Source organism: Arachis hypogaea, chromosome 4 (assembly GCF_003086295.3).
Source record: "Arachis hypogaea cultivar Tifrunner chromosome 4, arahy.Tifrunner.gnm2.J5K5, whole genome shotgun sequence".
Lineage (NCBI taxonomy): Eukaryota > Viridiplantae > Streptophyta > Magnoliopsida > Fabales > Fabaceae > Arachis > Arachis hypogaea.
In genome coordinates this window covers 40,408,616-40,419,675 of record NC_092039.1, presented here as the reverse complement: position 1 = coordinate 40,419,675, position 11,060 = coordinate 40,408,616, and the positions used below count along the sequence as shown (strand labels likewise).

The 11,060-nt window shown below is 44.6% G+C and overlaps 1 non-coding gene across 1 annotated transcript; it reads right to left on the bottom strand.

Annotated features, from left to right (window-relative positions):
- Nucleotides 1-3,620: 3,620 nt before the first annotated feature.
- LOC112798805 (small nucleolar RNA R71) lies at nt 3,621-3,728 on the bottom strand. The gene has a single exon (XR_003200402.1). It is a non-coding gene; the product is annotated as a small nucleolar RNA R71 (small nucleolar RNA).
- Between the last annotated feature and the right edge of the window lie 7,332 nt (nt 3,729-11,060).

Genomic DNA, 11,060 nt, shown 5'->3' with positions numbered 1-11,060 from the left:
GGCTGAAATTGAGGGACCTGAGCAAAAATCTGATTCAGAGACTAAAAAGGACTGCAGATGCTGTTGGATTCTGACCTCCCTGCACTCGAAGTGGATTTTCTGGAGCTACAGAAGCCCAATTGGCGCGCTCTCAACGGCGTTGGAAAGTAGACATCCTGGGCTTTCCAGCAATATATGATAGTCTATACTTTGCCCAAGATTTGATGGCCCAAACCGGCGTTCAAAGTCACCCTCAGAAATCCCAGCGTTAAACGCTGGAACTGGCACCCAAATGGGAGTTAAACGCCCAAACTGGCATAAAAGCTGGCGTTTAACTCCAAGAAGAGTCTCTACACGAAAATGCTTCATTGCTCAGCCCAAGCACACACCAAGTGTGCCCGGAAGTGGATTTTTATGTCATTTACTCATTTCTGTAAACCTTAGGCTACTAGTTTTCTATAAGTAGGACCTTTTACTATTGTATTTTCATAAGAGAATCTTTTGATCTTTGGAACCTTTTTCTTTAGATCTTTTGATCACTTTGGGAGGCTGGCCATTCGGCCATGCCTAGACCTTGTTCTTATGTATTTTCAACGGTGGAGCTTCTACACACCATAGATTAAGGTGTGGAGCTCTGCTGTACCTCGAGTATTAATGCAATTACTATTGTTCTTCCATTCAATTCCGCTTGTTCTTGTTCTAAGATATCACTTGTTCTTCAACTTGATGAATGTGATGATCCGTGACACTCATCATCATTCTCACCTATGAACGTGTGACTGACAACCACCTCCGTTCTACCTTCGATTGGGTGAATATCTCTTGGATTCCTGATTGCACGATGCATGGTTGATCACCTGAGAACCGAGTGCTCGTCTGACAAACGAGCCAACCATTCCGTGAGATCAGAGTCTTCGTGGTATAGGCTAGAACTGATGGCGGCATTCAAGAGAATCCGGAAGGTCTAACCTTGTCTGTGGTATTCTGAGTAGGATTCAATGATTGAATGACTGTGACGTGCTTCAAACTCCTAGCAGGCGGGGCGTTAGTGACAGACGCAAAAGAATCGATGGATTCTATTCCGGCCTGACCGAGAACCGACAGATGATTATCCATGCTGTGACAGAGCATAGGCGACGTAATCACTGAGAGGATGGGAGGTAGCCACTGACAATGGTGAAACCCTACATGAGCTTGCCATGGAAAGGAGTAAGAAGGATTGGATGAAGACAGTAGGAAAGCAGAGAGACGGAAGGGAAGGCATCTTCATGCGCTTATCTGAAGTTCCTACCAATGAATTACATAAGTACCTCTATCTTTATCTTTATGTTTATTTCGTTCATCACTATATCCATTTGAGTTTGCCTGACTAAGATTTACAAGATGACCATAGCTTGCTTCATACTAACAATCTCCGTGGGATCGACCCTTACTCGCGTAAGGTTTATTACTTGGACGACCCAGTGCACTTGCTGGTTAGTTGTGCGAAGTTGTGTAATGCCATGGTATTGAGCTACCAAGTTCTTGGGGTTCATGTCCGGGGATTATGAGAGTTGTGAAAAGTATTGTTCACAATTTCGCGCCACCAAGTTTTTGGCGCCGTTGCCGGGGATTGTTCAGTTTGGACAACTGACGGTTCATCTTGTTGCTTAGATTATGTATTTTTTTTTCTTCAGAGTTCTTAAGAATGAATTCTAGTGTTTCAAGGTGATGCTCTTATCATCACCAAAGCTGATTGATCTTCATCAATTTAGCTCTTGAATGCAATGTTCTGCTGAAGCTTGGCTGACCATGTCTAATTCCTTTAGACTGAAGCTTTAGACTAACATTGCATGATTCCTGGAATTCTCATTAAGAATTTTGATACCTTTTTCCACTTTATTTTCGAAAAAAAAAGAGCACAAAAAAAATTTACAAAATCATAAAATCCAAAAATATTTTTGAGTCTAGTGTTTCATTTTAAGTTTGGTGTCAATTGCATACATTCATGTGTCTTAAGGATCTTCAAGTAATTCTTGATGATTTCTTACGCTGATCTTTGAATTCTTTTGACTTGAGTGTTTATCTGTCTCATATGCATTCTCATTAGTGTCAGTAGTATACAAACTGCTAAGTTTGGTGTCTTGCATGCATTGTTATTTGATTTTAGTTGCATTTTGATTATTCCTAATTATTAAAAATCCAAAAATATTTTTAATTTGTATCTTCTCAAGTCAATAATACAAAGAATTGAAGATTCAGAACATACAGCAGAGGAATTGCACAGAAAAAGCTGGGCGTTCAAAACGCCCAGTGAAGAAGGACAGACTGGCGTTTAAACGCCAGCCAGGGTACCTGGTTGGGCGTTTAACGCCCAAAAGGGTATAGTTTTGGGCGTTAAACGCCAGAATGTGCACCATTCTGGGCGTTTAACGCCAGGATGGCACAAGGGGGAAGATTTTGTTTTTCAATGCAATTTTTTTCAGGTTTTCAAAGTTTTTCAAAATCAAATCTTTTTCAAATCATATCTTTTCAATCATATGTTTTCAAAATCAATTTCTTTCCTTTTTCAAGGATACTTACTATCAATTAATGATTTGATTCAACATTTCAAGTGTGTTGCCTTTTCTGTTGAGAAAGGTTTAATGTTTGAATCATATCTTTTCTTGTTAGTCAAGTTTTTAATCTTCAAAATCAAATCTTTTTAAAATGTTTTTCAAATCATATCTTCTCAATCACATTTTTTTAAAAACTAATCATATCTTCTTAACAACATCTTTTTCAAAATAGTCTTCAATCAAATCTTTTTAATTTCTAATTTCAAAATCTTTTTCAAAAATCACTTGATCTCTTTCTCACTCTTGGTTTTCGAAAATTAATTAGTGTTTTTCAAAATATTTTCAAAATTTCTTACTTAATTTTCGAAAATCACTTCCCTCCTTCTCATATCCCTCTCTTTATGGACTAGCACTACCCCTTAATGCAAAATTCGAACTCCATCTCCTTTGATAAGTTCGAATTTTCTACTTCTGTCTTCTACTTTTCTTTTCTTCTGACACCTAAAAGAATCTCTATACTGTGGCATAGAGGATTCCACATTTTCTTGTTCTCTTCTCTCTCATATGAGCAGGAGCAAAGACAAAGGCATTCTTGTTGAGGCTGATCCTGAACCTGAAAGGACCTTGAAGAGAAAGCTGAGAGAAGCCAAAGCACAACTCTCTTTAGAGGACCTAACCGAATTCTTCAAAGAAGAAGAACACATGGCAGCCGAAAACAACAATGCCAACAATGCAAGGAAGGTGCTGGGTGACTTTACTGCACCTACTCCCGATTTCTATGGGAGAAGCATCTCTATCCCTGCCATTGGAGCAAACAACTTTGAGCTTAAGCCTCAATTAGTTTCTCTAATGCAACAGAATTGCAAGTTCCATGGACTTCCATTGGAAGATCCTCATCAGTTTTTAGCTGAATTCTTGCAAATCTGTGACACAGTCAAGACTAATGGGGTTGACCCTGAGGTCTACAGACTTATGCTATTCCCTTTTGCTGTAAGAGACAGAGCTAGGACATGGTTGGACTCACAACCTAAAGAAAGCCTGGACTCTTGGGAAAAGCTAGTCAATGCCTTCTTGGCAAAGTTCTTTCCACCTCAAAAATTGAGTAAGCTTAGAGTGGAAGTCCAAACCTTCAGACAGAAGGAAGGAGAATCCCTCTATGAAGCTTGGGAAAGATACAAACAACTAATCAGAAAGTGTCCTTCTGATATGCTTTCTGAATGGAGTATCATAGGTATTTTCTATGATGGTCTCTCTGAACTGTCCAAGATGTCTTTGGATAGCTCTTCTGGAGGATCTCTTCATCTGAAGAAGAAGCCTACTGAAGCTCAAGAACAGATTGGAATGGTTGCAAATAACCAATTCATGTACACTTCTGAAAGAAATCCTGTGAACAATGGGACTAGTCAGAAGAAAGGAGTTCTTGAGATTGACACTCTGAATGCCATTTTGGCTCAGAATAAAATATTGACCCAACAAGTCAATATGATTTCTCAAAGTCTGTCTGGAATGCAAAATGCACCAAGCAGTACTAAGGAAGCTTCATCTGAGGAAGAAGCTTATGATCCTGAGAACCCTTCAATGGAAGAGGTGAATTACATGGGAGAACCCTATGGAAACACCTACAATCCTTCATGGAGGAATCATCCAAATCTCTCATGGAAGGATCAACAGAGACCTCAACAAGGTTTCAATAACAATAATGGTGGAAGAAACAGGTTTAGCAATAGCAAGCCTTTTCCATCATCTTCTCAGCAACAGACAGAGAATTCTAAGCAGAATAACTCTGACTTAGCAACCATGGTCTCTGATCTAATCAAAACCACTCAAAGTTTCATGACTAAAACTAGGTTTTCCATTAGAAACTTGGAAGGACAAGTGGGTCAGCTGAGCAAGAAAATTACTGAACTCCCTCCTAGTACTCTTCCGAGCAATACAGAAGAGAATCCAAAAGGAGAGTGCAAGGCCATTAACATGGCCGAATTTTGGGAGGGAGAAGAGGCAGTGAACGCCACTGAGGAAGGCCTCACTGGGCGTCCACTGGCCTCCAATGAGTTCCCCAATGAGGAACCATGGGAATCTGAGGCTCAAAATGAGACCATAGAGATTCCACTGGACTTACTTCTGCCATTCATGAGCTCTGATGAGTATTCTTCCTCTGAAGAGGATGAGTATGTCACTGAAGAGCAAGTTGCTAAATACCTTGGAGCAATCATGAAGCTGAATGACAAGTTATTTGGAAATGAGACTTGGGAGGATGAACCCCCTTTGCTCACCAAAGAACTGGATGACTTGTCCAGGCAGAAACTGCCTCAAAAGAGACAGGATCCTGGGAAGTTTTCAATACCTTGTACCATAGGCACCATGACCTTCAAGAAGGCCTTGTGTGACTTAGGGTCAAGTGTAAACCTCATGCCTCTCTCTGTAATGGAGAAGTTAGGGATCTCTGAGGTACAAGCTGCAAAAATCTCACTAGAGATGGCAGACAACTCAAGAAAACAAGCCCATGGACTTGTAGAGGATGTTCTGGTTAAAGTTGAAGACTATTACATCCCTACTGATTTCATAGTCCTAGAGACTGGGAAGTGCATGGATGAATCCATCATCCTTGGCAGACCTTTCCTAGACACAGCAAAGGCTGTGATTGATGTTGATAGAGGAGAGTTGATCATTCAAGTGAATGAAGAATCCTTGGTGTTTAAGGCTCAAGGATATCCCTCTTTCATCATGGAGAGGAAGCATGAAGAGCTTCTCTCAAGGCAGAGCCAAACAGAGCCCCCACAGTCAAACTTTAAGTTTGGTGTTGGGAGGCCACAACCAAACTCTAAGTTTGGTGTTGAACCCCCACATTCAAACTCTAAGTTTGGTGTTGGGAGGTCCCAACATAGCTCTGAGCAATTCTGAGGCTCCATGAGAGTCCTCTGTCAAGCTAATGACATTAAAGAAGCGCTTGTTGGGAGGCAACCCAATGTTATATTTTATCTATTTTATTTTGTTATTTTCTCTTTTTTGTAGGTTGATGATCATGAGAAGTCACAAAATCAATGAAAAAAGCAAAAACAGAATGAAAAACAGGAAGAAAAATAGCACACCCTGGAGGACGCACCCACTGGCGTTTAAACGCCAGTGAGGTTAGCTGTTGGGCGTTTAACGCCCAGTCTGGCACCATTCTGGGCGTTTAACGCCAGAAAGGGGCACCAGACTGGCGTTAAACGCCAGAAATGGGCAAGAAGCTGGCGTTAAACGCCAGAAATGGGCACCAGCCCGGCGTTTAACGCCAGAAATGGCTAAAAACATGATTTTGTTTGCCATTTGGTGCAGAGATGACTTTTCCTTGACACCTCAGGATCTGTGGACCCCACAGGATCCCCACCTACCCTACCACTCTCTCTCTCTTCTTCACCCATTCACCAATCACCTCAACACCTCTTCCCCAAAAACTCCTCACCTATCAAATCCCATCTTTCTCTTCACCACTCACATCCATCCTTCATAAAACCCCACCTACCCCACCATTCAAATTCAAACCACTTTCCCACCCAAACCCACCCTCAAATGGCCGAACATCCCTCTCCCCCTCTCCTATATAAACCCTCCTTCACTCCTTCATTTTCACACACCTTAAACACCATCTCTCTCCCCTTTGGCCGAATACAAAGCCATTCCCTTTCTCCTCATTTCTTCTTCTTCTACACTCTTCTTTCTTCTTTTGCTCGAGGACGAGCAAACATTTTAAGTTTGGTGTGGTAAAAGTATTGCTTTTTGTTTTTCCATAACCATTTATGGCATCCAAGGCCGGAGAAACCTCTAGAAAGAGGAAAGGGAAGGCAAAAGCTTCCACCTCCGAGTCATGGGAGATGGAAAGATTCATCTCAAGGGTGCATCAAGACCACTTCTATGAAGTTGTGGCCTTGAAGAAGGTGATCCCCGAGGTCCCTTGTTCACTCAAAAAAGGTGAATATCCGGAGATCTGACATGAGATCCGAAGAAGAGGTTGGGAAGTCCTTACCAACCCCATTCAACAAGTCAGAATCTTGATGGTTCCAGAGTTCTATGCCAGTGCATAGATCACCAAGAACCATGACCAAAGTGTGAACCCGAATCCAAAGAATTATCTTACTATGTGTTCATACCCTGACCGAGCTCCCCAAACTCGGTAAGTTCATAGAAGGTCCGACCTCATCCCAAGGCCCACGCCTGAGGTCGGACCTCGGACAAATAAGCTAAGAAGGCCCATCAAAAGGAACGAAAGCCCAAAACCTAAAGGCCGAAAAGGCCTAGGAAAGGCGGTTCCACAAAGATGGAGATAAAACTCCCAAAAAGATAAGATAAGATAAGAATATCTTATCCAGGGAAGATCACGACCAACTACTATAAATACACTGGAGCACCCAGGTATAACACACACTCTAATTCTACTCAATATCTGCTTGGACCCATGCTAACTTAAGCATCGGAGTGTCATTGCAGGTACAACCCCAGCCGCTCAGCACACCAAGCTCGGGCCACGGAGCCCTCACCTCGAGTCCTGCCAGACGACCGAGCTGCACGTTTCAGGTAACCTCCGGAACATTGGCGCCGTTGCCGGGGACCTGGAAGTCATCCCTTTACCATGGCGGACGACCCTCCCAACAATAACCACGCTACGTCAGAACAAGAAGAGGAAGTTGACACCGGAGAACGACCGGACAGCCCTCTGTCACCACGCACTCCAGGGGGAAACAAACAGAATCGCCCAAAGACATCACTCCCGAACAAAGATCCGCAAAATCCCGAAAAAGAAAAGAGCTCGGAAATTCTAGAAGCAGTTCGGGCACAGCAAAGCCGGCTGAAACAACTCGAAGAGGACATAAAAAAGCAGAAGGAAACTGAACAAGATCTGAGAAGGGAGGCTCGCAAGCGCAGAGAATTAGAAGAAAAACTGCGGAAAATAGAGGCCAACCTGAAAGACCGGACGGAACGCGGCACCACCCCCGAAAACAATCATGATCCCTTCACACAAGAGATCATGAAGGAGAAGGTACCGCGAAACTTCAAACCACCAGATATGGATCTCTACGACGGCACCACCGACCCAAGTCACCACCTCAGCAACTTCAGAAGCAGAATGTACCTAGTCGACGCCTCCGACGCGATTCGGTGCAAAGCCTTCCCCACCACTCTCACCAAATCAGCCATGAAGTGGTTCGACAACCTGCCACCTAGATCAATCACCAGCTTCGAAGACCTAACCAAAAAATTCCTAACAAGATTCTCCATTCAAAAGGACAAGGCAAAACATGCCCCCAGTCTACTCGGGATCAAACAAGTTAACCAAGAAACTCTCCGAGAGTACATGGAGCGATTCAACAAAGCCTGCCTGGACATACAACACTTGCCAACTGAAGCAGCCATCATGGGACTAGCAAACGGCCTAAAAGAGGGACCGTTTAGCCAATCCCTATCCAAACGATACCCGACCTCCCTATACGAGGTGCAGGAACGGGCAGAAAAATATATCAACATGGAGGAAACCTCCCAGCTAAGAGACTCTTCTAGGAAGGAATCAACCTACCCGTTCCGAGATCGAGATCGGGAACAGAAGAAGAAAGAAGAATCCAACTCGGACAAGCCACGGAAGTATCATAGCTACACTCCCCTCCGAGTTTCCCTGGTAGACGTCTACAGAGAAGTATGCCACACCGAAAAAATCCCACCGCCCCGACCTCTAAAACACAAGAGAGCAGGGAGAGATCGGTCCGAATACTGTGAATACCACAAGCTCTACGGTCATTCTACTAACGACTGCCACGACCTAAAAAATGTTATAGAAAAGCTAGCCAGAGAAGGAAAACTCGACAGATACATAGCAGAGAAGGGAGAAGAGACCAAAAAGAGAAGGAGGGGAGATAACGAAGATCGGGCTGAGCAAACCCCGCAAAGGCACGTTCACATGATAAATGGAGGTTTTGCAGGCGGAGGAACATCCAGATCCTCGCGAAAAAGACACCTCAAAGACGTCTATCATGTCCGAGAAGACAGCCCCCTGCCCGAATTACCTACTATCTCGTTTACCCGAGAAGATACTCAAGGGGTAATACCCGGGCACGACGATCCAATGGTAATCACCATCATCCTAGCAAACGCCAACCTACATCGAACCCTGATTGACCAGGGAAGCTCAGCAGATATCCTGTTCAAAACAGCCTTCGACAAACTCGGACTTGAAAAAAAAAGAGCTAAAGGCCTATCCCACCGACTTATTTGGACTAGGGGACACCCCGATCCATCCCTTAGGATACATCTCGCTACATACTACCTTTGGAAGAGGCGAACAGTCCAGAACATTAAGCATCGACTACATTATAGTCGACGTCACTTCAGCATACAATGCCCTCATTGGGCGACCAACCCTAAACAGACTAGCAGCTATAGTCTCAACCCCACACCTCTGTATGAAGTTCCCTACCACAAAGGGAATCGCTACCCTAAAAGGCGACCAAAAACTAGCACGGCGATGCTACAACGAAAGCCTGAGCCTAAAAGGGAAAGAGGTCAATACAATAGAACTCGGACGAGTTCAAACCCGAGAAGACCTCCGGCCACAACCAGAGGGAGAAACCGAAAAAATCCAAATCGGGAACATACCTGAAAAAATAACAAACGTAGGAGCGAACCTCGAAGCAGGCCTAAAAGAGGAACTCATAACCCTCTTAAAAGAGAATTCCGACCTCTTCGCCTGGAAAGCCTCCGACATGCCAGGCATAAGCCCCGACCTGATGTGCCATAAGCTATCAGTATACCCGGGGTCCAGACCTGTCCAACAAAGACGCCGGAAACTCGGGCCTGAGCGCGTGCAAGCAATAGAAGAACAAGTACAAGCATTACTAGATGCAGGGTTCATTCGAGAAGTAAAATACCCCCTATGGCTCGCAAACGTGGTCCTGGTAAAAAAGCCCAACGGAAAATGGAGGATGTGCGTCGATTACACGGATCTCAACAAAGCCTGCCCCAAGGACCCATATCCACTACCAAACATCGACGCCTTAGTAGACGCAGCCTCAGGCTATAGATATCTCTCCTTCATGGACGCATACTCGGGATACAATCAAATCCCGATGTACGGACCCGACCAAGAAAAGACCTCGTTCATAACCCCAAGGGCAAACTACTGCTACGTAGTAATGCCCTTCGGGCTGAAGAACGCAGGGGCAACCTACCAGAGGCTAATGAACAAAGTGTTCTTAGAGCACATCGGACTACAACTAGAGGTGTACGTCGACGACATGCTGGTAAAGACACAAGAAGACGGAAACTTGCTGACCGACCTCACCAGTGTCTTCGGCACCCTCAGAAAACACAACATGAGACTCAACCCGACAAAGTGCACCTTCGCCGCAGAAGCCGGAAAATTCTTAGGCTTCATGTTGACTCAAAGGGGCATCGAAGCAAACCCGGACAAATGCCAAGCGATACTCAATATGAAAAGCCCGACCTGTGTCAAAGAAGTACAACAGCTGAATGGAAGGCTGGCCGCCCTATCAAGATTTTTGGCAGGATCAGCGATAAATCACTACCTCTCTACTCACTCCTAAAGAAAGGGAAACCCTTCTCATGGACCCCGGAGTGCGAAAAAGCCTTTCAAGAATTCAAGGAATTCCTCGGGCAGCCACCAATCCTAACCCGACCTTTAAAAGGGAAGAGCTCGTATTATACCTCTCGGTCGGACATCGGGCAGTCGCTTCAGCATTAATACGGGAAAATGACCAAGGACAACACCCCGTATACTTTGTGAGCAAGGCACTGCAAGGGCCGAATTAAACTATCAGAAATAGAAAAATTCGCCTACGCCCTAATATTCACAGCTCGGAGGCTCCGTCCCTACTTTCAAGCCCACACCATCAAAGTCCGGACAAACCAACCCATGAGACACATCCTGCAAAAAACAGACCTGGCAGGACGAATACTACAATGGCGGTGGAACTGTCCGAGTTCGACCTCCACTATGAAGCCCGGACTGCCATAAATCTCAGTACCTAGCCGACTTCATCGCAGAATATACTGAGACCCCTGGAACCCCACTCTCGTGGAATCTGTATGTCGACGGGTCCTCAAACAAAACAGGAAGCGGAGCCGGGGTTATACTCGAAAGCGACCAAGGAACACGGATAGAACTATCCCTAAAATTCGAGTTCCAGGCTTCGAACAACCAAGCCGAATACGAGGCCCTACTAGCAGGCCTAAAGCTAGCCGAAGAGGTCGGAGCCCAGAGAATCACGATCTTCAGCGACTCCCAGGTCATCACATCGCAAGTAAATGGGAGTTACCAGGCCAAAGACCCAACTATGAAAAAATACCTGGACCGAACACAGGCACAATTACGCCACTTCCCAGGAGTACAAATCCAGCACATACCTCGGGAACAAAATGCCCGGGCAGACGCCCTCTCAAAGCTTGCTAGCACCAAGCCCGGAGGCAACAACAGAAGTCTGCTCCAAGAAACCTTACAATCTCCCTCCGTGCTAAGAGAGGAAGAAATACTAAATATATCCAACCAACAGCAAGGAT